This window comes from Poromitra crassiceps, assembly GCF_964638095.1.
Source record: "Poromitra crassiceps genome assembly, chromosome: 14".
Taxonomy (NCBI): Eukaryota; Metazoa; Chordata; class Actinopteri; order Beryciformes; family Melamphaidae; genus Poromitra; species Poromitra crassiceps.
Window position 1 is genome coordinate 40,846,627 of NC_139633.1, and position 6,000 is coordinate 40,852,626.

A 6,000-nucleotide genomic window follows, 5' to 3' on the forward strand; every position below is an offset into this window, starting at 1 on the left:
TTAATAACCTAATCTGTAATGTGTTTAATGATTGCATTCTCATACTTTGTAAATGATAGATTCACCATTTATAAAAAGAAATGCTATACGTGCATGCCTGGAAACGGCTTTAGCGAATCTTTAATCAAACGTTTTAACGGAGGAAGACAGCAGGCGCGGATAACAGACGACTCACATCCAGAATTGACATACACTTAAGCTGTTTTCACACATACAGACAGGGAAATTACCTGTAAATCAAGACTGGCTATTTCCCGGAATTTCACCTGAGGGATCACATGATGGGACTGCAGATGAAAATTAGCCTGTATGGCTAAATCTGGCACATTTACATGATGGACTCACGTGCTCATGTTAATTCATGTGCATTGTCCCTTTTCTTAAATAAATAAACAAACAAACAAACATGTGTGAAAATAGCAGCTAAAGTACCTGTATTTGAGGGGGGTCGGGGGGGGGGGCACTGCAGAGCGGGTGGGGAGTGACGTGTGCACTTGGATGGGGAATCGTCCTGACTTTGGGGGGGGGGGGGGGGCAAAACGCCGATGGTGAAATAAGTTTGCTTGTCACACAATAAAGGCCGTTTCACACCGGTGCGGATATGATGACAAATACCATGACGATCAACACCGAAATCAAGGACAATAGATCTTCAGATCGCCCAGCAGCTGGGATCCACTGAAGATGGTAATGCAGCTGTTATGTAACAAATTCCTACTTGCTAACGTTGTAAACCACTGTTGGATGAAGCTAACATTAGCCACTTCTATCCAAGTGCTAACTAGCAGTTTAGCATCAAATTTGGGGTCCGCGGCGATGTCCGCGGCGATGCTACTGCCTCCATTTTCTCTTCTCATTGTTTTTTCAGCTGACGGAAATTTCACTGCCTCCAGTTTCTTTTCATGGCTCGTCTCGCTGCTGTCTGTCTGACGTTAGCCGACTAGTAGCTAGCTTGCGGGTAGGCAGTGCTGTCCTACTAGACGGGAGCCCGGGAGGGACACTAACTACTGGTTACACTGAACACTGTTTTTCCACTGCGGAAAATGAATGTGGGACTGCGAATAATTCGCACCGGACCTGTGTGTATAGGTTGCAATGCAGAAAATTCGCACGGAATTTGGTACCACATTCCGCCTCTGCATTCGCACCGCATCTGTGTGAAACGGCCTTAAATCACGTAAGAGGGCATGTATGTTGTATCCTTCACATTCGCTAACCAGTCTTTGAACTGAAATCTTTGAAGAAGTTGGGATCCCTGTCTGAGAGAAATAGCCTGGCTGGTTCGATGTTTATCCGTTCACCTGCGTCGCGTTGAAGCACTTTTTACAGACTGGCTTCGTTTGATGTGTCCGGGCTTGCCTTCGCTGTCGGCAACGTAAGCAAAATACTTCCACATTTCGCTTCGTGCATTTGCTTTCTCAACAAGCGTTGGGCGGCTTCAGACTAGAACAAGCCGCTGCCATTTTCGCTGTGTCTGTCCTGTGTGTCGGGCTGCTGCGGAGGACTGTAGGACTGGCCAGAGAGCGAGCAGAGGGGGAGGGGGGGAATCGGCACGCCCACACATGAAGCAGACATACCGCTCTTATGACAATCTCTAAAGTGGTGAAATGTCCGTGATGACGGGGTCGCGCTTATACCGGAAAACAACTTTCACACATGAAGGCATTACACCGCTTTCTGGTCATTTCCCGGTATAAAGCGCATGTGTGAAAACGGCTCAAGAGTAACCTCTCCGTGGATTATATAGCCTATATGCCGAATTGAAGAGTTGCGCCTGGTAATCTATTTCATGTACCTCTGTATAATCAAGAAACGTTAAATAATGTAGATGTTTTTCATAGCGAGACAACGGCACGCACGCATGGGTGGTGGTGTAGCAGATCAGCAGAGGCATAGCTTACAGCTTTTAACATCATGTTTTACTCCTGGATCTTTTCTCTTTAGACTACCTCACATTTATTTGGAGAACGGGATTCATTCCAATGTTTTAGGGTTTGACTGGTGTCTGGCGATGTTATAATCACATCAATCAATGTGCCTCCTCTTCACTAGTCTCGCTGGCCTGCCTCCTCCCCTCTCTATCTCTTCACCAACTCATGCGCATAACGTAATGACTGGAAACTCGCATAATTCAGCATTTTATTTTGCCGACTTTCTGAATACCATGATGATTTTATGATACCTTTTGGATCATGGAAGCCAAATGAGGGAGAAGACTCGTCATCTCGCTGTCACTCACCACAATCGCAGATTTAACTCCAAAACAGTAGCATTGTGGATGTGAGTGGATCTACATTTACTAGCGCATAGCAAGCGTTTCAATAAGGAACTCAGGGAAATGAAGGATAAAAACCCCAAGCAATACTGGAAATTACTGGCAGATGGAAATAAGGATAGAGGTGTTCAGCCAGTCCAGCTGTCAGATTTCTATGAGCACTTTAAAAGTCTGGCAGATAGTGAATCCCAAATAGACCAGCCAGTGCCATCAGTGGTTATTAGTGTACCTGCCCTAGATACTGATACTTTAAACTCTGATTTCACAGAAGGAGAAATTGCAGAAGGTATCGCTAGTCTCAAAAGCAGCAAGGCTGCTGGTGCAGACCGGGTGTTAAATGAGTATATTAAGAGCACTGCCGGAATCTTTCTACCTGTCTATGTGAGGTTGTTTAACCAAATACTGTGCACAGGGATTATCCCTAAAAGCTGGATTGTTGGCCTCATTGTCCCAATCTACAAGGGGAAAGGTGGGAAAGAGGACTGTAATAACTATAGGGGTATTACTCTTTTGAGCTGTTTAGGCAAACTTTTTACTAACGTATTGAATGTTAGGTTACACAAATTTTGTGAAGACAATACCATATTGAATGAAAATCAGGCTGGTTTCCGAAATGGGTATTCTACAACTGACCATATTTTTGTACTTAAACATTTTATAGACCTGTTTATTTTCAAGAAAAAAAGATTGTTTTGTGCTTTTATAGATTATAGTAAAGCTTTTGACTTAGTATGGAGAGATGCACTCTGGTTTAAACTACAAAAAGTTGGCATTTCGGGGAGGTTACATAATGTGATCGTGAACATGTATAATCATATTAAGTCCTGTGTCTTCCTTGATGGAGTTAAATCAGATTTTTTCGCCAGCCTGTCTGGAGTGAGACAAGGAGAAAATCTCTCCCCAGTATTATTTGCACTGTTTATAAATGATTTAGAAGAATACCTGGTCCGAAACCAATGTGAGCCAGCTAGGTGTGACGATGAAGTGATTGATAGTTACATTAAATTATTGGTCCTAATGTATGTGGATGATACCATAGTCATGGCTAGTTCAAAAGGAGGTCTGCAAAAAGCCATCGACCAAATGTGTCTTTTTTGTAAGAAATGGAAATTGAAAATTAATAGTGATAAAACAAAGGTCACAATATTTGGCCATTATAAAATTGACGTAAAAAAATATATTTTTCACTGTGAGGGACAGGAACTAGAAGCTGTCCATAGCTTCAAATATCTAGGTGTCGTGTTCAATCACAACGGTTCTTTTAAAAAAGCCATTGAAGATCTCTATAAAAGGGCGTCTAAAGCTATGTATGGCCTAATGTGCAAATGTAGAAAGTTTGACCTGCCAATAGACATTAGACTAGAACTCTTTGACAGACTTGTCACACCGGTCATGTTGTATGCTTGTGAAGTGTGGGGTTCTGATAAAGTACCTGTTCTGGAAAAGCTACACTTGAAATTCCTTAAGTACACTTTGAAGGTCAAAATGTCAACCTGCTCTAACATGGTCTACGGTGAATTGGGAAGATACCCACTGTACATTGACATTAAAAAAAGAATGATTGGCTACTGGGGGAGCCTCCTAAATGGTAAAGAAACCAAACTTAGTAGGAGTATGTACAATTGTTTATTTAATCTGTCTGTTTCGGGCAAATATATTGCACCATGGATAACATCTGTGCAACAAACACTACATGATTGCGGTCTCTCCTACATCTGGCTGGAACAGAAGTGTGATAATATCAAATGGCTTAAGACGCTTGTCGAGCAGAGGCTAAAAGACCAGTTTCTTCAGACCTGGCACTGGGAGCTTCAGAGTATGTCTTCATGTGACTTTTATTGTGAAATTAAGGAGGTTTTCAAGTTCGAAAAGTACTTATTTTGTGAAAATGTGAAATCTCGTCAAGCGTTATGTAACCTTAGACTCTCCAACAACAGAATACCAAAGATAATAGGTAGATACAAAGGTCTAGAGAGGAGCAAACGGTTTTGTAATGTGTGTACTGGAGACTTCCTAGGAGACGAATTCCATGTAATTTTTGAATGTAAAAACCAAACTATTGATGAAGCTAGAAAAAAGCTATTGCCTAAATTCTATGTTAACCACCCATCCATGGCCAAATGTATACTTTTATTCCAAACATGCAAGCAAAAGTTACTATATAAACTTGGTGCCTTTTTGATTTCTGCATTACCTCTTTTCAAATAATTGTCTCCGTTTTGTTTTGTTTTCTCTTAAGTTATAAGCTATATGTATATGTATACATTTGTGTTTACACATTATGTTTTGTACCCCTGCTGTGAACTGTTTACCATGCACAACAATATTGTTTATGTTTCATGTAATGTACTCCACACCACAATTGTGGTCTAGAGTGAAATAAATGATTGATTGATTGATTGATAGTTTAATATTATCAATTGCCTGGCCTCCCAGGATACCTTGTAATGTTGCATTTACCCCCATGCATATCGTTTGACCATTTTTTCAACTTATAAATGTATAAAACCAGAGGAAACTCGCGTTTTCTAGTGCTTCTCTATGGAGCTCTAAGCTGAGAATGTCCGAGTGTATTGTAGAGCTGCACGCGCTGTGATTGGCTCGTCTGCGTTCGGGGCGTGGCTTAGCGATAGGTCAATTGATCCCAAGTGAACCGCCCCATCTGAAAAGCCTTAGGGGAGTAACCCCACCCATCTACTGTTTAGGGATAAATAATTATTACACCTTTGACACTTAAAAACCTATAAAAATACACAAAAATGTCAATTTCACCCACTTCCCGAGGTCGTAGAGACTCATGGACGGTTTCATTGTAAAGCCCATGCTCACTTCCTGGATAAGCGATGACAATTTCAGAAAGATCCAAGCGTTGGTTCCAGAGTTATTCAAGAAAATCCTCCTATTGGCTGTTTAAAAGGCTCTGCGAGGCTTAATTTGCATTTTCTCCCCATCATGCAATTCTGACCCTCTTAGAGACACAAAACCCTGAGTGAAACACATCTCTCAGAATCACCCCCCTGGCCGTTTGGGCATTCAGACATCTGCCTCCATTGCAAGGCCGGCCCAAACCTTCTATCTCATTTATTACATGCTTTATAAGGCATAGATAGTCCTCACTTTAGATGGGCTCACATGAAATACTTAACTAATGACTAGTAACTACCTTAATTAATCATGAGTTTGAGTATCAATAAGTGTTTATAAACCATCTATTAACACTCACTAACCATCTCCAAATCATGCACAAATGTACACATACATGTACATACGTTGTTTAATCATTTACTTACACGTTCTAAATGATCTTATGAACCATTAACAACTCCTAAGTAAATGGTTTGTAATTGATATAATACGTATTTATAAATGGTGCATCTATCATTTACAAAGTATGAGAATACAATCATTAAACACATTAGAGATTAGGTTATTAATCAGGAATAAAATGTTTATAACTGTGTTACTAATGCTTAGTGATGTATGAATAATGCTTTATAAATGATGAATTCATGATGAATTATGTATTTAATAATGGTTTATTAATACTTTATAGTGTATAGTTATTATAAAGTGTTACCACGTTGGGTGCTGCTCAGTGATTTTCACTGCACAGAGAGGTTATCGTTTCACAGCACACTGTGGGATATGTCGCTAGTAATCACAGTAACGTGAACGTTCACAATCATGACCACTAATCATTACATAATGTTAGGCAAACAACAGAT

General features: G+C 40.6%; 2 protein-coding genes across 2 annotated transcripts in view; both read left to right on the top strand.

Annotated features, from left to right (window-relative positions):
* LOC310789331 (protein NLRC3-like) overlaps positions 1-6,000 on the top strand; it is a 345,423-nt gene that overhangs the window by 42,638 nt on the left and 296,785 nt on the right. The gene's annotated exons all lie outside the window — the stretch shown is intronic.
* Positions 1-6,000, top strand: part of LOC310789204 (NLR family CARD domain-containing protein 3-like) — a gene marked incomplete at its 5' end in the record, with an annotated part of 31,725 nt that overhangs the window by 12,370 nt on the left and 13,355 nt on the right. The window lies entirely within an intron of this gene.